Source organism: Loxodonta africana, chromosome 14 (genome assembly GCF_030014295.1).
Source record: "Loxodonta africana isolate mLoxAfr1 chromosome 14, mLoxAfr1.hap2, whole genome shotgun sequence".
Lineage (NCBI taxonomy): Eukaryota > Metazoa > Chordata > Mammalia > Proboscidea > Elephantidae > Loxodonta > Loxodonta africana.
In genome coordinates this window covers 74800641-74823258 of record NC_087355.1, presented here as the reverse complement: position 1 = coordinate 74823258, position 22618 = coordinate 74800641, and the positions used below count along the sequence as shown (strand labels likewise).

Genomic DNA, 22618 nt, shown 5'->3' with positions numbered 1-22618 from the left:
ATGAACAGCAAAAGGAGGAAGGAGAAATCATGAACACGCTTGAAGGAGTAATAAGCTGAACAGTCAAGCCTATGAATTTGCCCTGGTGATATAAAGTTGGGATAGTTGAGGGCACTTACTGGATCCCGAGATCTGGTTTCACGGGTAGTTAGTTATGACCGCTAGTGAATAGCTAAATAGCTCTCCCTTGGTCTTACTCATTGCAGTGATCATCTACTCAGCTGCTCAAGCCTAAATCCTTGGAATCATTCTTCATTATTCCCGTTTCTTCATTCCTCACATCCAACCCATCGGCAGGTTCTGGTGACTCTGGTTCTAAACCATGTTCCAAATCCAGCCCCTTCTCTCCTCTACTGTAGCCCTCAGTCCAAACCACTGCAGCCTCCTGACCAGGTCTCTGGAGTAGCCTCGTACCTGGTATCAGTGCTTCAACTGGGGCTGTGTCTCTCCCATACACGGTTCCTACAGTGGCCTCTGCAGCCCTCCGTGGTCTTGTCCCTCCCAGCCTCTCTGACCAGTCTCTCTTTCACCCACAGCACTCAAGTCACACTGGCCCTTTTTCCTGTTCCTGAAACATGCCAAGCTCCTTCTTATCTTAGGGCCATTACGCTAACCTGTCTGGAATGTTCTTCCCGCTGATCTTTGCTTGTCCTATTCCAACTTGTCATTTTAAAATGTCAGTTTAAACATTATCTCTTCAAAGAGGTGTCTCTAGTGTCCCAAGCTAAAGCAGACACCCAGGCATTCTCTTACCACACTACGCTTGCAACTGTCTGCGTCGCAGAAATCCCTCTTCTCTACTGTCTTGTCTCTCTCCTCCCCTCCGTCCCTATCTTCCAGGGAAACAAAACCTTTGCTGTCTTGTTCACTCATGTTTCCTGGAGTAGAAAATAGTCCCTGGCATATAGTAAGTAGTAGGTGTTCAATACACATCTGATTAGTGATGTGCTTCATCCAACAAGCAGAGTGGGCACTTTTCACAAGGATATACTTAACGTATTTAACAGACGTAGCAACACACACACACCCTCACGCAATGATGGCTTTATAGGTTTTAGGCAAATAACAGAGAGAACTTCACTCTAGCTCGGGGTGCAGCCTTGGACCCTGATTACTGTCAAAGGCAGGAAGTAAGTATATGTTTTACAATTACAGTAGGTAGTGTGGTAATTACAAAGGAGAATCCAGACATGGTCTTGTGGTCAGAAAATACATTGGGTTCTGGCCACACACAGCCCTGGTATTAGTCACTTGTCTGTCTTCAGGCATCCCAAATTTGGCCACCAGCTGGGCAGTTTTATGCCAGCCAAGAAGAAAGTTGACTCCTATGTGCTTTTTTCAATTAATCCTGAATATTTTCCTGAAAGCACTTTTCTCTTAAAGTTAGTAGCATAGGAAGAAAAATACTTTATGAATGTTTGCCTGCTACAGTGTTTGCTGGACTGTCCAGATTATTCTACTTGCTCTTTTCTAGGATGGTATATTTGGAGAGGCTGAGCTGATGCACTGAAGATTCTGGGGTCACCCCCATGTGCAAAAGAACACTGAATCCAAGTTTGAAACTCTATAGGTATAGTGTAAGGGTAGGTGTCTGTGCCAACCTCTGACTCATTTCTTCTACCTGGTAACTTACAGCTAGGGCTACCTGTGGACTCAGACACATCTTAGACCCCATGTAGAAAAAGAAGTACGTCAGAAGGCTCAGTCCCTTGGCCTGGAATTAAGAGGTGTGTGCGCGTGTGTTTTGATTTGATGTTCACTCTTTTGTACTGTTGGGTATCTAGTTTTGAATCTCTGTTTCTTCCTGACCTGAGAAACTTCCTGGTGGCTTGTTCTGAAGGCCAGTTGTTTGGTTGGACCAAGTTATCATATTTCTTCTGAAGGGGACTGAATCCTAGTTTTCATAGCTTCCCAGCACTGGCTAAGATTCCATTGTGTATGAACAGTTTTTGCAGAATTAAGATGCAGAATTATGCCCAGATGTCACAACACTCATGTCATTTCCGAGATGTCAACAAACACATTTTGTTGCGCTAATACATTAATGCAATCAGAACAATGGCTAGAACACAATAAGAATCCACTAAGTGTTATCATATATATACATATATGAAAACCCTGGTGACATAGGGGTTAAGCGTTACGGTTGTTAACCAAAAGGTTGGCAGTTTGAATCCACCAGGTACAGCCTGTAAACTGTATGAGGCAGTTCTACTGTCCTATAGGGTTGTTATGAATTGGAATTGACTGAGGGGCAAAGAGTTTTTATATGTTTATATATATGTGTGTGAATATATAATATATAATGTATATATTTAATGATACGTTTATACCATTATGTAAATTGTTGCTGTTATTATTATTTTTACCACTACTATGTGCCAGAAACGATGTTTGACATTGGCAAAAAACAATCCTTGCCCTAAGGGAGCTCAGCTACACAGGACAGAAAGGTATACCACAAAGTGGTCTTGTGAGGGTTACACATGTACAAGGCACCGTGGGAAGCAGCCCCCAGGAGGAACAGGGTCAGCCTCTAGGAGGAGCTGACAGCTGATCTGGGTAAATGAGAAGAATCTCCAACCTACATTTTCTGAGACAACTCTGATGCCCCTTTAAATGTGGGTATTTCATTAATAGCCACCTCAGGTCAATATTCTGATCAATGTTCCTCCTTCTTGTAGTTATAATCTGTTCTCATCTCAGAGTCTATTTACTTGGAGAAGGCTCTCCTCTCCTTCCCTCTCCCTCCTCTTCCTCTCCCTATCCATATTCCTATCCTATCCTCTTCAATCCCCACAGTGAATCTCCCTTTGAAGCCCCACAATACCAGCTGTCTGTTCCAGACTCTTTCCGCTTAAACTGCCTCATTATTCAATTGTTTCATGTGGATGGATCTTACTTTCCGAGTAGACTGAAAGCTCCTTGAGAAAAACACTGTGTGTTCAAGACAACTCAACTCAACTTGCATTTATTGAACGCCTGCTCTGTGCCAATCACTGAACCGAATGCCTGGTATGGATACAAAGAGGACCACGGTTGGCTCTGGTAGGAGAGACAGATACAAATAATGTATCTGTTTTGTACAAAATATAGAAGTAACCTAGAGTTTCTCTGCAGGTGGGGTGGGGAATAAAGGTGCTCCTCCCGGAGAAGGGGATGGCTAAGCCAGGCTCTCCAGGGAGGCATGATAAGAAGAGGGAGGACACTCAGACAGTGAGGAGCTGGTTCCATCATCATATTAGCTGAGAGCTCTTGGGCAAGCTACTTTACCTTTCTTTACTTCAATCTCCTCAACTGTCAAATGGAGCTAACAATAGCAGCTACTAATAGTTGTATGAGGACTAAATGAGCTAATGTATGAGAAGCTCTTGGAACAGTGCCTGGCAAATAGCAAGCAATCAATAAATACTGCTATGATGCTTATTAATATTATTAGTCAGGATTCCTGCAGAGCTAGCATATAGTGGGTACCTGAAATACACATGTTCAATTAAATAAAAATTTAATGTGCTGAGAAACTGTCCAAAGAGAAACCACAAGATAGCCTAACCCAGAATTCTAACGGGGCTGAGCCCTTCCACGCCCCAGGGCGCGATGGCGCCTGAGTGAGCACAGCGTGGTTAGCTGACACAGCACCATCAACCTCTTCAATCTGTTGTGGCTTTTCCTGCCATGGCTCTTTCCACACTCTCCTCTGAAAGTCTTCAAAGTACACTGAATGATGAGTTTCAGACTATTTCCTCCAAACGAGCTGACAGTGTAATCAGATGGAGCCTTTCGCATAATCGTGCACTTGTTAATTTATCTACTGTTGTCCTTTGTTCCCATCTGACATCATGTATTAATTTGTCATAGTATGAGGGTTTCAGAATAATCAAAGCCCACTGCATTCAACTGGTGGGACAAAAATCAATCAGTCGAGATCTGTTACACAATACTCATTTCAAGTCAATAAATACTGAAAACATCCCTGAACTCAGAATTTGCATTTGATACCTCTTTATAAGAGGTTTACCAAGCAAAAGCAGGAAATCTAATGTGCACATTTTATTTGTTCTGGGCAATTAACTAGAAAAATCACATGATAGGAAAACTGATTAGCCAGCTCTGAGAAGGTCTACAGCTCTCAAGTATTTAGCTCCACAGTAGAGTTTAAAATAAACAAAGATCGGAAGAGAAGAAATCTCGTTTGAGCTTCTCTTTTCACGTTTTTTGATTTTACCCATTGCCGTGGAGTTGATTCCAACTCACGGCGACCCTAAAGGACAGAGTAGAACTGCCCCAGAGGGTTGCCAAGGAGCGGCTGGTGGGTTTGAACTGCCATAAATTCTACCCATGCAGATATGCAAGACAGTATATGCAACTGTACCCATACCCTATCCATTTTCTACCTTTACCATCTTGACTCCGTCTCCTTCTCTTTATTCTTACTGCTGCTGTCCTAATTCAGGTCCTTAGCATTTTCTATTTAGATTATCATAAAAAGTTCTTTATTGATCTCTCTGCCTCAGTCTTTCACCAATCTATTCTCTGTATTCTGGCTAGTCACCTTTCCAAAATCCTAGGGCTGGCATAACAAAGTACCACAAATTGGGTGACTTAAAAGAACAGAAACTTATTGTCTCACAGTTTTGGAGGCTAGGAGTCTGAATAAGGAGCCCTGGTGGTGCAGTGGTTAAGGGCTCGGCTGCTAACCAACAGCTCGGTGGTTCAAACCTACCAGCTGCTCCACGGGAGAAAGATGCAGCAGTATGCTTCTGCAAAGATTATAGCCTTGGAAACCCTCTGGGGTGGTTCTACTCTGTCCCACAGGGTCGCTATGAGTCAGAATCGACTCAATAGCAATGGGTCTGGTTTGGGTTTGAGTCTGAATTCAGGGTGTTGGCAGGGCAATTCTCTCTGACATTTCTAGGGGAAGATCCTTTCTTGTCTCTCTTGGCTTCTGGTAGTCCCAGGCATTACTTGGCTTGCAGGTGCAGCATAACTCAGTAATTTCATGGCTGTCTTCCCTCTGTATCTCTTCTCTTTTTATAAGGACACCACTCAGATGGGATTAGGACCCATCCTACTCCAGTATGACCTCATGTTAACTGACAGCATTTTCAATGATCCTATTTCCAAACAAGGTCACCTTCACAGGTATCAGGGGTCAGGACTTCAGTACGTCTTTTTGGGAGACACAGTTCAGTCCATAACATCTCCTAAGCATGGCTTCTAAGCACAACAAGAAAACTATACATTAGTTGGTCCATAGCAACCTCTTCTACTGCTACCCACCTCAATTCCATTTTCCACATCCATCCCAAACTAACTACAGTTCACTTAAACCTGCCATGCTATTCTGTGCCTCAGCTCCCTTCACCTAGCAATCTCGGACCATCCACAGCCAGGGTGCCTTTTATATATGCTGTAGTCTTCCATTTACTTCTCTATCTTCCCTACCTGAGTGTGAATTCTTCAAGGGGAGGAATTCTATCTCATTCATCTTAATATTCTCAATGAGCAAGGCAAGGTGCAGGAACAGAATACAAGTTCACTGGACAAATTGTCCTGAAACAAGAGAATGGTTTGAATATTGTCATATATGAATTGACCGCAATGATAACATGAAGACATTGAAGAAGACACATATTTTAGAGACCACTTTGGTCCTTTATCTAATTACTAGTTTTCTAGAAAGGGAGCCATACAGTCTAGGTCGCACCACTTTACTGTGTTCCACTTCTGTAACAAAAGCAAACCACCGAAAAGCAAGATGATAAAGGTTATATTCCAAGAAATACACATTCCACATTATGTCTGCAGACCATTTCTGATTCTATTCCCCCGTCACAACACATCCATGCCCACAGCAAAGTGCAATAATAAGCACGTATTAAAAAATGTATAAATTAACCACTAATGACGGTTCTCATCAGGGCCCCAACAGATGGATTCTGTGAGATGTGGAGAAAAATGCAGAACACAACTCAAATTCTTAGATGTCCAGACTTAGTGCACCAGTTGAGACTGGAGGACTCCGTGAGACGATTGCCCTGAGGAGCTCCATAAACCTTGAATTGACACTGCCCGCTAAGGTCGCCATTTAGTTAAACAATAGGTTGGCTCATAAAATAAAGAATATTACAAGCGAGTACTATGCACCTTTAAAAAATCATCTATACGAGACCAAATGATCAACAATTACTCTAAAGCAAAGATGAAAGGGTAAGGGGACGGGGAAACCAGATTACTGAAATGAGACATCCATAATGAAATTCATGATGATGTCAACACATTGTGAGAAATGTAACCAATGTCTCTGAACAATTTGTGTAGTAATTGATCAACGGGGACCTAATTAGCTGTGTAAACTTTCACCAAAAACACAATAAAATACTATTTTTAAAAACGTGCGTACATTATTTTAGGTTGGCGGAGTTTACCAAGGCAGGGCAGTGTGTACGTGTAATAATATTCATTACAGCAGTTTTGTAACAGAGCAATACTGGGGAAACCTAGATATCGGACAGACTCAATTTGCTGAGTCGGAACTGGCTGAACAGCAACAGGGTTATTTTTTGGTTTATGGCACCACCACTTGCTAAACATGATAATTATCAAAAATAATCTTTAATGGTTATGGGAAAATGCTTATGTTTTAAAATGAGTTGAAAAATGAAATTAAAACTATGTAGGAAAAAGACTAAAAGAAAATTGAATAAAATGTAGTCCATCGTGTTCAGGGCATGTCAACAGGTAGTAAAGGGCTCTAAGGAGCCCTGGTGGCACAGTGGTTAAGAGCTCAGCTGCTAACTGCAAGGTTGGCTGTTCAAACTCACCAGCCACTTCCGTTAAGATCACAGCCTTGGAAAGCCTGTGGGGCAGTTCTGCTCTGTCCTACAGGGTCTCTGTGAGTTGAAATCAACTCGATGGCAACAAGTTTGGTTTTTTATTTTGGTTTAGTAAAGGGCTCAAGGAAAAATACCTGAGATTTTTGGAGAATGATCATTTAGCTTGTGTCATGGATTGAATTATGTCCCCCCAAAAATACGTGTATCAATTTGGCTGGGCCAGGATTCCTGGTGTTGTACGATTTTTCTATATGTTGTAAATCCTGCCTCTATGATGTCAGTGAAGGAGGATGGGTGGCAGTTGTGTTAGTGAGGCAGGACTGAATCTGCGAGACTGGACTGTATCTTGCGGCAATCTTTTGAGATACAAAAGAGAGAAGCCAGCAGAGAGACGGGGACCTCTTACCACCAAGGAAGCAGCACCGGGAGCAGAGCGCATCCTTTGGACCCAGGGTCCCTGCGCCTGAGAAGCTCCTCGACCAGGCGAAGACTGAGGACAAGGACCTTCCTCCAGAGCCGACAGAGACAGAAAGCCTTCCCCTGGAGCCAACACCCTCGATTTGAACTTTTAGCCTACTTTACTGTGAGGAAATAAATTTCTCTTTGTTAAAACCACCCACCTGTGGTATTTCTGTTACAGGAGCACTACATGACTAAGGCAGCTTGCACCTTTTAGATAAGTACTCTTCATGGTATCAGGTAATATTTACGAGTTAAGACTGGCAGCAGTGGGGATGGATGGACTTGCTTACTCAACATGTCAAACTAAAACAAATTACAATATAAAGTCCAGAGATAATAATATTTTTTTAAAAGGAACCTTAACATTTATAATTGCTCAACTTTAAAACAGCAACATTTTGATTTTGAGTAAGACTGGGGCTATTTCAACCTCCAATATGTACCATTTCAATCCCTGATATTTCTAGATGTATTATCCTAACAACAGTTCAAACTTATTTGCTCCCCTACAAGAAAATAAATACAATTTAATTTATATAACATCTCCCCCAAACAATAATGCAATACCTGTACAGAAAGCAAGGCTTTAATAACGGAATAAAGCTAGCCCTAGTATTATACTTTGTTCTGTAAAGCCTCTCAAGGTCAATTATAAGTTTTAATCCTCAGAGGATAAAAGGTCAAGAACCCCTGAAGACGTCTATTTTAGGGAGGAGGGAGCCGTGTAACTAAGTAGCTCAGGTGGCGGCAGGGCTGGTGACAACCCTTGTCAGAACCCATGGCTGCTCCACAACTGTGGTAACCAGTCCGCATTCTCTCCTGCAGCCCCCAGCTTCGATTAAATGTGTTACTCCATAGGGTTGAGCCAGCATGGTAATTGCAAAATGTCAAAGAATCTTTGTATTAACTAAATAAGCTTATTTTTCCTTTGTTTACATGCAATTTGATAAAGACTATCAAGATTTATTTTTGATCCATTGAAAAAGTCATACAAAGTATTATTCATGTTAAAAAAAAATAATTAAAAAAAAAAAAAAAAGGAAGCCGGGAGAACAACCCCAAAAGAAGATTCAGTATGGAAGAAATTAGAAAAGGTCAAAACCTGAGGGTCCAAATTTAGTGAGACTTAAGAATCCTCACAACAACAATGTCAGCAAAGCTATTTTAAATGTAGTTCAGCTCCATATCTTGGCAAAGTGGTCAGAGCCAGTCAGGGGCCTTGAACTCCTAAGAGTAATGAATCCACAGATGCCTTGGTCTTCCTGGACATCTGTGTGCAGTTTTCAGCATCTTGCCTAAAGTTAGTGTAACAGAAACATGTCCCCTTCCAAAAAAAAAGCCAACTGGAAGGAAGAGGTAAAACAAAAAAGAAAGAAAGAGAGAGAAGGAAGAAAAGAAAGAAAGAAGGGAAGGAAGGACGGAGAGAAGGATGGACGGACAGATGGACGGACGAACGGACCCACAGGATGAAGGGCCATCTTTAACAACGCAGAGACCGACCAAAGGCTCTGCTGATTCCAGGCCCTAAGCACCCAGTCCCTCTCTCGGCCTTCCTTCCTTTCCCCCACCCCTCCCCCACTTCCCACCCTCTTTCAAACCTTCCTCCCATGCAAAGGAAGACACATGACTTCAAAATCAGGCTCAGCTTAGGACACAGCTCTTGTCAATGTGTACAATACATGAGTCATCTGTTCGTTTTGTAAACATGAAGAAATCATACTTTTAAAACTTCCTCCTTCATGACATTCACAGCGCTTGGCAACACGCTTAGTGTGGAACATTGGCTCTTTTCCTTATCCACGCCCAAAGGTGTCAAGGGCAGATTTTGTCGTACTGAAGACTCACATATTCCAGGGCAGGTACAGTGGCATCACTAGGGTTGGTGTCACCCAGTGTGGCAACTCATGGTGTCACCCCCCTTCCCCACCTGGGGACATCTTCCCATACCTGACCATACAGAATCCTTAGTAATGTTTATTATCAATTTTAAGTTGTAAATTGCTTAAATGTAATATTTCTTAGATTATAGGAATATTAACAACAAAACTGTTGGGTAAAATCTTTCTACATTCAATTACAACATTGTTAGTTACAACATTATCAGTAACTGGGCGGGAAGCCTTTCTTGATTTTTCTCCTTTTCCTCTAATTACTACTTCATTTCTCAAAAAAATTATTGATAGGGGTTTAAAAATACTAGTTACCACAATATTGTAGCTAAAAATCAGAAAATTTGACAGAATCAGAGACTAAAAAAACACCGGCAGCAATGAAAACAACAGCGTGTGCTTACATAGAGAGCAAACGACACCACGCGACGTGAAGCATCACAGTAATTGGGCAATAACGACAGCTCTGACTGGAGCGCATCTGCGAGTTGAAAAAGTAAACTGGCACAGAGGTTTAGCCTTATAGGTGTACTGATACATGCAAGCTGGGCTTACAAAAAATGTTTTTGTTGTTCTAACTACAGGGATTTTTTATAAAAAATAATAAATTTCTTTTCAAACACTGCACAAAATTTTTATAGACAGTCATTTTGGTGTCACCCCTCTGACATGGTCACCAGATGTGGCCTGCACCCCCCTAGTGATGCCACTGGGGAGGAGACAATGAAGAGTGAGCACAATAGGGAGGCAGAAAGGGAACTGGTAGTGAGTGTGACTATGAAGGAACCCTGGTGGCATAGTGGTTAAGAGCTACAGCTGCTAACCAAAAGGGTGGCGGTTCAGACCTACCACGTGCTCCTTGGAAACTCTATGGAGCAGTTCTACTCTGTCCTATAGGGTCACTATGAGTCAGAATTGATTTGACAACAGTGGGGTTTTTTTTTTTTTTGTGACTATGAAGAAGCCCTGGTGGTGCAGTGGTTAGGTGCGGGGCTGCTAACCGATCGGTCCATGGTTGGAACTCTCTAGTCACTCCACAGGAGAAAGAAGTGGCAGTCTGCTTCGTAAAAATTTACAGCCTCAGAAACCCTATGGATCAATTCTACTCTGCCCTAGAGGGTCGCTATGAGTCAAAATCAACTCGATGGCAATTTTTTTTAATGGGTGATGTCTATGTGCCGAGGCTGCACCTCACAGATGCACAGAAGAAAGCCAGGAGAGTTTGTACTGACCCTCTGCCTTCCTCTGGGAAACCTTCCCACTCAGCAACCCCCACCCCTGAGCTCACCGAATTGTTTATGATTATCCGTATATGCCTCAGTCTCCCCCAGTAATCAGTAAGTATTTCAGGGGCAGAGACTGCTTTTTTTTTTTTTTAACGGGATTGCTATGAGTCAGAACTGACCCTACAACAACAGCCAATTTTGTAAAAAGTCATGGTAGGAGCTCAGTGTCAGTACATGGAATCGAATCTTAAGGGGTCTTTGGTGGCTTAAAAACTCCTCTGTTCTCTCCTTAGCTCTTCTGCAGAGCAGAGGGGTTCTGCTCAAGATCCAGAGAGAGGAATTCTGTGATTTGTGCACACCTGGGTATTCAGAAAAAGTCTAGACGTAGGTACTACTTGGCTCTGCCCTAAATTGGGGGCTAGGTATTACATTCCCAGCAGGCTATCACTCATGCTTGCCACCTAACTCTTTAGGGTACTTTGATGAGGAGATAAAATGTTTTGCCCTCATCAGAGGGAAAAAACAAAACAATAAAGGGATCAAGACTAACAAAAACACAGTGAGAAACAGAATTCTGGAAACTGAAAGGGCAAAGCAGGGTGACTGGCTGATCTTGTTTTTAACTTTCAAAGGCTATGAGGTCCAAGCCTTATCACTATGGTGAGCAGTCTACACACATTCCTAAGTCCCAGACGATAGCACTGCTGTAAGGGTAAAAGAACAGGCTGGTACTCAGGGACAAAAGCAAGGAAGTAAAGAGACAAAAAAAAAAAAAAAAAAAGAGGAGGATAAAAAGGCTCCGAGAACATGCCTTATGAACCCTATAAAACCAAAACTAAACCCGCTGCCATTGAGTCAATTCCAACTCACAGTGACCGTACTGGACAGAGTGGAGCTGCTCCAGAGGGCTTCTGAGGCTGTAATCTTTCATGGAAGCAGACTGCCACATGTTTTTCATACAGAGCAGCTGGTGGGTTCGAACCACCAAACTTTTAGTTAGCAGCTGAGTGCTAAACCACTGTGCCACCAGATCTCAAATAACTACCTTTTTAGCATGTAGTGGAGATGCTGCTTCTGAGTTACAAGGCATCACAATCTCCAGTCTGGAGTGTGGGTCTGTTCTAGATCATGCAGAAGTGAGAAGGCACCAGATGTCCCCCAGCACCACAGAAGGCAGCCATGTTACAGCATAGCTCTCCCACTTCTCTGACTACAACTCTCCTCCTGGGCTCAAACTTCTCTTAAGACAAAAGAAACGAAGTGTGGTGAGGGGATTGGTTAAGGCAGAACTACCTCGGGGAAGACTCTCACTTTGCGGTGCTCAACTCTGCCCACAGCCAGCGAGCCTGGTGAGGGAGCAGGCAATTAGAGAGTTCAGGGGCAGTCTAAAAACAAGCGAAGGCAGCAGAAGGATTACACAGGGGATTTAATTATAATTAGCACACTAATTACAAGGGGCATAATTAGGAGCAATGGAATGAAATTAAGAAAAGGGAAAATTTAATTGTCAGGAAAAACTTTGTTGGGTCCATTTTGAGGCAGAGAAGAGACTCTGAAGATAGATTTAAGGCCACCCATCTTAACAAAGCTGGTTCCAAAGGAACCAGAAATTATTTGAGGGGAATTTTCTTTTTGTTACCCAAAGTAGCCTAGATTACTTGATGACACACAGGAGCCTCTTGTATCTAATTTTGCCATTCTGTTCTTTATTCTAAATTAAATAGTAAAATAGCTAATGATAAAAAAAGCTTGTGACTACTCCATTCCAAAAACATGATTCAACCTCTGAGGAGAGCAGAACAGCGAAGAACAAAGAAAAAGAACGTAATCCCGTCAAACGCACTTTAATACACACCACATTGATAGGTGAGAGCTAACTAAAGAGAATACTAAAAATATTTTTTCTCTTATACTGTACTTTATTTTTCAGAGTTAATACAAAGATGGCAATCAAATGTAACGAATCAGATTTTAACCTAGTTTCATAACGACAGTCTAGGAGCATTCTCACAGTGCTCGGATAACTGAAACTTAGAGCCCTGAATATGGTTACGGTTCATGTTTTATTAAAAGACAACACAGTTGGAGGGCAACAGTTTCCTAGGATCAGGAGTAACATTTAAAGAACATTTATTTTCTCTTCTTCATTTAAGAGCCCAAGGTATGATTCATGCAACTTTCATTTGGTAAATGTCGGCTGACCACCTACTATTTCCTGGGCACCGAGGTTGGAACAGACAAGTAAACACATGACTATGGCATAGTGTGATGAACACCAGGAAGGAGGCGAGCTTAGAGGGCCGTGGGAGCTCACAGAGAGCCTTCTGAAAATGACCAGAGGAGGGGCCATGACGCTGGCCAAGAATCTTGAAGAAAAAGGAGATAGGATGTGCAAGGCAAGGACAGGAGAGCGAGCACGCACGCTTGCCACTCCATCATGCTCAGTGGGGGAGTTTTAGAGCTGCAACTCCAATAATAAGCACAAATAATACATAGATTATGATAAATTAAGCAATAGAAGCATTTTAAAGTCAGGTTTCCTGATACGACTTGACATTATTTCCACTATTATTTTTAAATTGTTGTTGATGGCGATCAAGTAGATTCCGACTTACAGCAACTCCACATGACAGAGTACAACTGTCTCATAGGTCTTTCTCCCACAGAGCCACTGGGTGGGTTCGAGCTGCCAACCTGCCGGTTAGCAGTCAAGTGCTTAACGATTGTGCCACCAGGGCTCCCCCTAAAATCTACCTACACAGGAGCTTGCTGCCTCCTCTGCCAGTCACCCACCCACCACCATAAGCTGAGTGCCCAGAACGCCTGGCAGGCCCTATGTAAGTACACGAAGGTAAATAAGACAAGAGTCCCTGATCTAAAGGACTCACTGGCAAGTGTTGCAACAGAAAGTGCCATTAAAATGCAGTGTGAGAAATCCTATGGGCTTCACCATGGGCCCCCTGAGGGGCAAGGCCATTTCTAGCAGGAGGGTAGCTCATACTAAGTGGTTAACTCAGGAAGGCTGGGGGACAGGAAGCTGGGGTCCATGCATGTGACACAAGGCAGACCTGGATGATGCCAGATGCTGCTAAACAGTGACACCGACCACAGCAGTGAGGTGTCTGGGCACTTTAAAAAATGTATCCTCATGTGACTTACAAACATACAACCTTTTGGACAAGACTTCTTGGGGTAAGTCATGTCTTGTGATGGGGTACTGGGGGCTCTTCCCAGCTTGTCTCCTCATCCTTGCCCTTATGTCAACTGTAAATCCAGGGCTAGAGCTGTAATTAAGTTTTCAGGGAATCCTTTAAAAACCTTTGGTCTGAATTCAGATCCTAAGATGTTGGAAGACCGTGATGACCTGATTCAGTCCTTATTACCAAACCTTTTCCATAAATATTTAGTTCCGTCATATATATTTATTACTCCTGTAATAAACTTCATTCAAAAAATGTGAGAGCTTCAGCTCATACCACGTTTTTCCAACACTGACAACAGGCACTGTCTTTTCAAAGGATCGACAGCCTGCAGGCAGATTCAGAAGTGGTAGAGTTTACAACACTCAGGGCTTTATAAGGCAGGCTTTCATCCAGTACAATGTTAACTATATAATTGCTAACTTGGTTTTTCTTTTCTTCTTCTCTGTGTTGCTTCTGAGGCTCTGATGAAATGTCTGCCACCATTAGTAACGCAATTTATAAAAGGGCCATTGGTTTTTTCACTCAGCTTGGGAATTTTAAAGTAATAGGTGTTTCACACGGCTGTCAGAATAAGCAAGACTTGTTGTTTCTAAGTGCAAAAGGGACATGATTTTCCAAAGAAAAGTGAGAAGAAAATTCAAGCAAAGGGGACTTTGGGAAATCTTGCAGGAAGAAACTTTCGTGTTCTGTTGATCTGATTATATATGAGAAATGTTTTCAAGGGCTTTTACATAAAAGGCAATTCCCCCCGCCTCCCCGCCCCCAAGCAACATCTAGAATACAAAAACACAGTACCTTCAAGTCAACTCTTTGCCAATTAGAAGAAAATAGTACTTTGGTGGGAAGTGCACCGCCACCAACCAGCTATGTGACCCTGAGGGCCATGCTGTGTGTCACCTTTTTGACCCTGTCCTTTCACCAAACTGAAAAATAAAGGGTAGGGAGGAAGGTAGACTCTCCAATCTCAAAAACCCATTCCAGCCTTAAATCCTTTACTCTAAAATACATAGTCTTTATCAAAATTTGACCCTGTGAAGAATCGAACTATATTAAAAAAAAAAAAGTTTTCCTGAATGTTTAGGCAGTCAGCTCAAGTGATCCCTTCAACTGTGATCCCTTCAACTGATCTCAAGGAAGACCTGTTGCCTTCAAAAGAGTCAACCTATTTGCAAGCCCAGCTTACAAAATATCCTGAATTTATGTTAGAGAAATAAATGGCCATTAGTAACCCAGCAAATAAAATTTGGATTTCAAGTGATGAAACCACGTTTCACGATGACCAATATGAAGTGTAAATTGAGCAATAGAGTTGCTTACCCAAGTAGGTGCAATGTGGTTATTACTTACATTTTGAAAATTACATTGAGGAAACCTTATAATCACAGCATTATTTTATAAGAGTCGATGGACTACAAAGAAAGATTATGTTCAGACCTGCCATACACTTAGAAGGGGAGTAGGGCTGAAGTCAGCAACAACAGAAATTAAATCGATGGCTGGAATACGTTTTCCCAGTGAGGCGAAACACGCTTCTTACTATGCCTCGGACGCTTACTTTTTTAAAAATTGCGCTTTAGGTGAAAGTTTACAGCTCAAGTTAGTTTCTCTTACAAAACTCTATACACACGTTATTATGTGATGCTACCTGCTAGCCCTATAATGTGATAGCATACCCCCCGTTTCCATCCCGGACAGCCCGTGTCCATTCAACCATTCAACCAGCTCCTATCCCTTTCTGCCTTCTCGTGTCGCCTCCGGACAGGAGCTGCCCGTTTATTCTCATGTATCTACCTGAACTAAGAAGCACGCTCTTCATGAGCATCATTTTATTTCTTATAGTCTAGTCTAATCTTGTGTCTGAAGAGTTGGCTTTGGGGATGGTTTCAGTTCTGGGTTAACAGAGTCCGGGAGCCATGTCTTCTGGGGTTCCTCCAGTCTCAGTCAGACCATTAAGTCTGGTCTTTTTACATGAATTTGAGTTCTTCTCCATACTTTTCTCCTGCTCCGTCACGGATTCTCTGTTGTGTTTCCTGTCAGGATGGTCACCGGTGGTAGCCAGGCATCATCTAGTTCTTCTGGTCTCAGGCTGATGGAGCCTCTAGTTTATGTTGCCCTTTTCTTCTCTTGGGCTAATATTTTCCTTGTGTCTCTGGTGTTCTTCATTCTCCTTTGCTCCAGGTGGGTTGGAGCCAACTGATGCATCTTAGATGGACGCTCACTAGCTTTTAAGACCCCAGACGCCACTCACCAAAGTGGGATGCAGTATATTTTCTTAATAAACTTTGTCATGTCAATTGACGTAGATATTCCCCAAAACCACGGTCCCCAGACCCCCACCCCTGCTATTCTGTCCCTCGAAGTGTGTGGTTATATTCAGGAAACTTTTCAACTTTTGGTTTAGTCCAGTTGTGCTGACTTCCCCTGTATTGTGTGTTGTCCTTCCTTTCACCTAATTCTTGTCTACTATCTAGTTAGTGAATTCCCCTCTCACTCCCTCCCCACCCTTGTAACCATCAAAGAATGTTTTCTTCTGTGTTTAAACCTTTTCTTGAGTTCTTATAATAGTGGTCTCATATAATATTTGTCCTTTTGCAACTGACTAATTTCACTCAGCATAATGCCTTCCAGACTCATCCATATTAGGAGATGTTTTTAGATTCATTGTTGGTTCTTTATCATTGCATAGTATTCCATTGTATACCATAATATACCACAATTTGTTTATCCATTCATCCATTGATGGGTAGTTAGGCTGTTTCCATCTTTTTGCTATTGTGAAGAGTGCTGCAATGAACACGGGTGTGCACGTACCTATTTGTGTAACGGCTCTTATTTCTCTAGGATATATTCCAAGGAGGATTCCTAGATTGTATGGTACCTCTATTTCTAGCTTTTTAAGGAAGTGCCAAATCGATTTCCAAAGTGGTTGTACCATTTTACATTCCCACCAGCAGTGTATAAGTGTTTCAGTCTCTCCACAACCTGTCCAACATTTATTATTTTGTGTTTTTTGGATTAATGCCAGCTTTGTTAGGGTGAGACAGTATCTCATCGTAGTCTTGATTTGCTTTTCTCTAATGGCTAATGGTCATGAGTATTTCCTCATGTATCTGTCAGCCGCCTGAATGTCTTCTTTGGTGAAGTCCCTGTTCGTAGTCTGTAGGTTGTCTTTTTACTCTTTGGTGAAGACTTATTATGAGCATAGTGTTTGATTTTTAGTAGCTCCCAGTTATCTAGTTTCTCTTCTGGTGTTTGTGCATTGTTAGTAATGTTTTGTACACTGTTTAAGCCATGTGTTAGGGCTCTTAGTGTTATCCCTATTTTTAATTCCATGAGCTTTATTGTTTTAGATTTTATATTTAGATCTTTGACCATTTTGAGTTAGTTTTTGTGCATGGTGCGAGGTATGAGTCCTGTTTATTTTTTTTTTTGCAGATGGATATCCAGTTATGCCAGCACTGTTTGTTAAAAGAGACTATCTTGTCCCACTTACCCACTTTTTTTTTCATTTTTATTGTACTTTAAGTGAAAGTTTACAAATCAAGTCAGACTCTCATACAAAAAACTTATAAACACCTTGCTATATACTCCTGATTGCTCTCCCCCTAATGAGACAGCACACTCCTTCTCTCCTCTATTTCTTTTTGAGTCCATTCGGCCAGCTTCTGACCCTCTTTACCCTCTCATCTCCCCTTCACACAGGAGATGCCAACATAGTCTCATGCGTCTCCTTGATCCAAGAAGCTCATTCTTCACCAGTATCATTGTCTATCCCATAGTCTAATCCAATCCCTCTCTGAAGAGTTAGCTTTAGGAATGGTTCCTGTCTTGGGCTAACAGAAGGTCTGGGAACCATGACCTCTGGGGTCATTCAGTCTCAGTCAGACCATTAAGTCTGGTCATTTACGAGAATTTGGGGTCTGCATCCCACCGCTGTCCTGCCCCCTCAGGGGTTCTTTGTTGTGTTCCCTGTCAGGACAGCCATCGGTTGTAGGCAGGCATCATCTAGTTCTTCTGGTCTCAGGCTGACGTAGTCTCCGGTTTATGTGGCCCTTTCTGTCTCTTGGACTCATAATTACCCTGTGTCTTTGGTGTTCTTCATTCTCTTTTGCTCCAGGTGGGTTGAGACCAATTGATGCACCTTAGATGGCCATTTGCTTGCGTTTAAAACCCCAGACGCCACTCTCCAAAGTGGGATGCAGAGTGTTTTCTTAATAGATTTTATTACACCAATTGACTTAGATGTGCCCTGCACTTACCCACTTTTAAAGCAAAACATTTGCCCATTCTTCTTTTCACACTTCAAGATTACAAAAACCCCATGTAGACTAACTCTGTTTTTCCAATTTAGAATTATTTTTGCAAGGTCTTCTACCAATTAGTTGCTATCATATACATATATAATCTAAAAAACAAGTGGCTTATCAGTCACTGAAACCAAACCTGTTGCTGATTCCAACTGAGCGACTCTATAGGATGGAGCAGAATTGCCCCACAGGGTGTCCGAGGAGCGGCTGGTGTATTCAAATTGCCAACCTTTTTGGTTAGCAGTTGAGCTCTGAACCACTGTACCACCAGAGCTCCTTGGTCACTGAAAGGGGTAAGAAAATGAGACTTGGGGATATTTCTAAACACAGCTGGCAAAAGCATGGTACTAGTTGGGGAAAGGATTCCCATAGCTCCCAGATGACTCGCTGGGTGTGAATGGCTATGTTTGGCAAGGGGACCATCAGTTAAAAATGCGAAAAACTACGCAGTGGACCCAGTATTTTTCTTGGAACTGTAATTTGAAGATATATCAACCTGGAAGCCCAACCCTATTCCCATGCAGACTGAAAAGTGGCTTGCAAATAATTTTCAAACAAGGAACTCATGTTCTCAAAAGGGAGAGTAGGATGCAACTAAGATTTAAGCCTTGCACGTGCCAGATAGCAAAAGGCCACACACGTGAATTTCCTTATGGCCAACTTCTCCCATTTCTACTTCCCAGTGGTTTCACTCAGTAAGGCGACCAGTATCCTCATCCCTGCCCCAAATCCATTCTGATCCTCATCATCCTTTCATAGCTTCGGACTCTGTATATAACCAATTTCCTTCCAAATCGCGGTGAGGTCGAGGAGCAGTGTGGAAGGAACAAGGGATTCAAAGTCAGACCTGGGTGAATCCTGTCTCAGCTACCTGTCTGATCTTAGGCAAGTCACCACTTCTCAGAGCCTTAGTTTCCTCATCTGTAAAGTGCGGCAGTAACACTTACGTGGCAGGACTGCTGTAAGCACTGTGTGAAAATTTGAGTATTTAATTTACTGGAGTGATTAATTATTTAATGCTGTCAGCACATAATAAAATGCTCAACAGGTATTCTTTCCCTTGCCTTTCCCTCTTTCCTGAAATCCAGGATACTGGGCATGTTGGCTTTGTCTTCTGTTTCAATGCTCTGCCTTTCCTATCTTCTTCAAACCATTTCAATGATCCATTTCCTACTGGCAGTGGGGTCTTAACAGGCTTAATTTTCCCTGTTCTCTACCATTACAAGATGTGGTATGATAACATCATGGCCTCTCTTAGTTTGTAATTTTCCTAGTCCTGTCTATTCACTTCTTTGCTACAATTTCTTAGTTCAGTGCTTTAGTACAGTGCTATATGCAAATAGGTCCTTAAATGATGTTTTTGAGGATTTACCTCACCCAATGTCACTATATTACTATTTAGATGACACATCAACCCACCTATCCACTCTGAACTTTCCCCTTTGGTCACGCAATACTAGTTCTCAATCTTAAACTCACTAAATCATCAGTAACTCTTATTATATATGACAGATGCTTATCTTTCTTCTGTGATCCTCACTCTTCTCTGTCTTGGTGGGTCATGTTACTATGTCGATGACCTGCCAAAAAGTAATCTCTATAGTCATTTTTCACTTGTCTTGTTTTTTTTTTTTCTCTTGAGCATAACTCAAACCATTGCACAAGCTTGTGTCCCGTCCCCTCCCCCCTCATAAAATATAGAATCCCAGTTTGGGATAAACATGGACATTTCTAGCTACTCTCTGGCTGGCTATCCATAACTTTCCTCCCAATGTTCTTTAGAGGCCTTGTGGAGTAGCAGAAAGATTTGGAAGGAGACAGTGTGGGCTTAAATACTGGCTCCCTCAATACTTCTATGTTTTTCAGCAAGTTACTCAATCTCTCTGAGTCTGTTTCCTTATCTGCAGATAGGCAACAACACCTGTCCAGCAGGGCTGCTCGGAGGGTGACAGACATCTGACATAAAATGCTAATCTTTAAAGCTTGGCACATAATAGCTGTCCAGAAATGGTGGCAATGGTTTTTCTTAACCCTCTGGGCTGATTTCCACCATCCAACCACTCGGTCATGCCTGTCACAGTCATGAATGGTCACCATTTCAGGGTCCTATCATGACTCCCCTCTGTGATACAAAACATGACCAAGAACCTCATCCACTGCTTCAAGGCTTCTTACGAGGTTGCCTCAAGATATTTCATAACCTTTTTGGGCTCAGTTCTTCTCAAACACACTCTGCCCACCATCCCCTATATCCTATCCTGATCTCTAAAGATCTCATCTCAAGATGTACTTGAAATGCCAACTCTCTCCTAAAGCCTTTTCTGATTAAATATGGCAGACATTGTCACATTTCAGTCCTTGGGTGAAACAATTCTGCTCCAGTAGGGTGAGGTGGGAAGAACTCTGTCTTGTTAAGTGAGACAACCTGCTCCCTACTTGCCATGTGACCTGAGCTAACGACTTCACTGATCTAAGCTAGGGAAGTAGACTGGCTCTCTCCAAGCTCCTTTTTGGCTGCAAGATGTGATTCTCTGCATTCAATATACGGGCGTTCCCTATCTTCTACTGCCTATCTGGATTGTTCTGCTGCCGTGTCAACAACCTCTAGGTCCCTTTGCCTCAGTGCTGTTCTCAAGGGAAGAGACCCTTATCTGGGTAACTCACTTAGCACAACCTGGAGCACTGTGCTACAGATAGTACTTAACAAATGCACTGAGATGACAAAGATCAAAACACCTCCAGTGAGGCACAGACAGCTGCTGCTAGATGACTCAGACCTCTCTGCTAAGTGGCTTAATTCAGCACCCTTTCAGCTGTCTAACCAACACTCATCTGTCAGTTTGTCCTACCATGGTGGCTTGCATGTTGCTGTGATGCTGGAAGCAGTGCCACTGGAATTTCAAATACTAGCAGGGTTACCTATGGCAGACAGGTTTAAGTGGAACTTACAGACTAAGAGAGACTGGGAAGAAAGGCCTGGTGATCTACTTCTGAAAAAATTGGCCAGTGAAAACCTTACGGATAGCAGCGAAACATTGTCTGATATAGTGCCGGATGATGAGCCTCTCCAGGCTGGAAGGCACTCAAACAACAATTGGGGAAGAGCTGCCTCCTCAGAGTGGAGTTGATCTTAATGACGTGGATGGAGTTAAGCTTTCAGGACGTTCATTTGCCAAAGTACCACGACTCAAAATGAGAAGAAACAGCTGCAAACATTCATTATTAATTGGAATTGGGAATGTATGAAGCATGAATCAAGAAAAATTGTAAACTGTCAAAAATGAAATGGAATCCTTGAAAATCGATATCCTAGGCATTATTGAGCTGAAATGGACTGATGCTGGCCCTTCTGAATTGAACAATCATATGGTCTAATATGCCAGGAAAGACAAATTGAAGAGGAATGGAATCACATTGTCAAAAAGGACATTTCAAAATATATCCTGAAATACAATGTTGTCAGTGATATGATAATATCCATATGCCTACAAGACTGCAGTCTGAAATTGATCTAACATTCAGTCGGGATGCACTGATATTACTGGCAATTGGAATGTGAAAGTTGGAAACAAAGAAGAAGGATCAATAGTTGGAAAATACAGCCTTGGTGTTAGAAACAATGAAGGAGATTGCATGATAGAATTTTGCAAGACCAATAACTTACTCATTGGAAATGCCTTTTTCAACAACATAAACAGTAACAATGGATGTCGACCTTGCTGGATGGAATATATTGGAATCAAATCAATTACATCTGTGGGAAGGGATGATGGAGAAGCTCAATATCATCAGTCAGAACAGGGCCTGGGGCAGACCATCAATTGCTTATATGCAAATTTAAGTTGAAGCTGAAGAAAGTTAAAACAAGACCATGAGAATCAAGCTATGACCTTTAGTATATCCCACCTGAATTTAGAGGCCATCTCAACGATAGATTTAATGCACTGAACATTAATGACTGAAGGTAAGTTGTACGGTGACATCAAGGACATCATACATAAAGAAAGCAAAGGGTCATTAAAAAGACAGGAAAGAAAGAAAAGACCAAAATGCATGTCAGAAGAGACTCTGAAACTTGCTCTTGAACATCGAGTAGCTAAAGCAAAGGGAAGAAATGATGAAGTAAAAGTGCTGAACAGGAGATTTCAAAGGGTAGCTTGAGAAGACAAAGTTTTATAATGAAATGTGCAAAGACCTGGAGTTAGAAAACCAAAAAGGAAAAATATGCTCAGCTTTTCTCAAGCTGAAAGAACTGAAGAAAAAATTCAAGCCTTGAGTTGCAATATTGAAGGATTCTATGGGCAAAATACTGAACAACAAAAAAAAAAACAACAAAGGAGGTATCAAAAGAAGATGGAAGGAATATACACAGTCACTGTACCAAAAAGAATTGGTAGATGTTCAACCATTTCAGGAGGTTGCATATGATTAAGAATCAATGGTACTGAAGGAAGAAGTCCAAACTGCACAGAAAGCACTGGTGAAAACAACGCTCCAGGAATTGACAGAATATCAACTGAGATGTTTCAACGAATGGATGCAATGCTGGAAGTGATCACTAGTTTATGCCAAGAAATTTGGAAGACAGCTACCTGGCCAGCCGACTGGAAGAGATCCATATTTGTGCCCATTCCAAAGAAAGATGATTCAACAGAATGTGGAAATGATCGAACAGTATCATTACTATCACATCCA

General features: G+C 42.1%; 1 protein-coding gene and 1 long non-coding RNA gene across 2 annotated transcripts in view; both read right to left on the bottom strand.

Annotated features, from left to right (window-relative positions):
* NSMCE2 (NSE2 (MMS21) homolog, SMC5-SMC6 complex SUMO ligase) overlaps positions 1–22618 on the bottom strand; it is a 271144-nt gene that overhangs the window by 14052 nt on the left and 234474 nt on the right. The gene's annotated exons all lie outside the window — the stretch shown is intronic.
* The window catches only part of LOC135227639 (uncharacterized), a 71697-nt gene continuing 66111 nt past the window's right edge, over positions 17033–22618 (bottom strand). The window contains exon 2 of the long non-coding RNA XR_010317830.1: positions 17033–22618. This exon is cut by the window's right edge and continues 63758 nt beyond it. This is a non-coding gene — a long non-coding RNA (uncharacterized LOC135227639).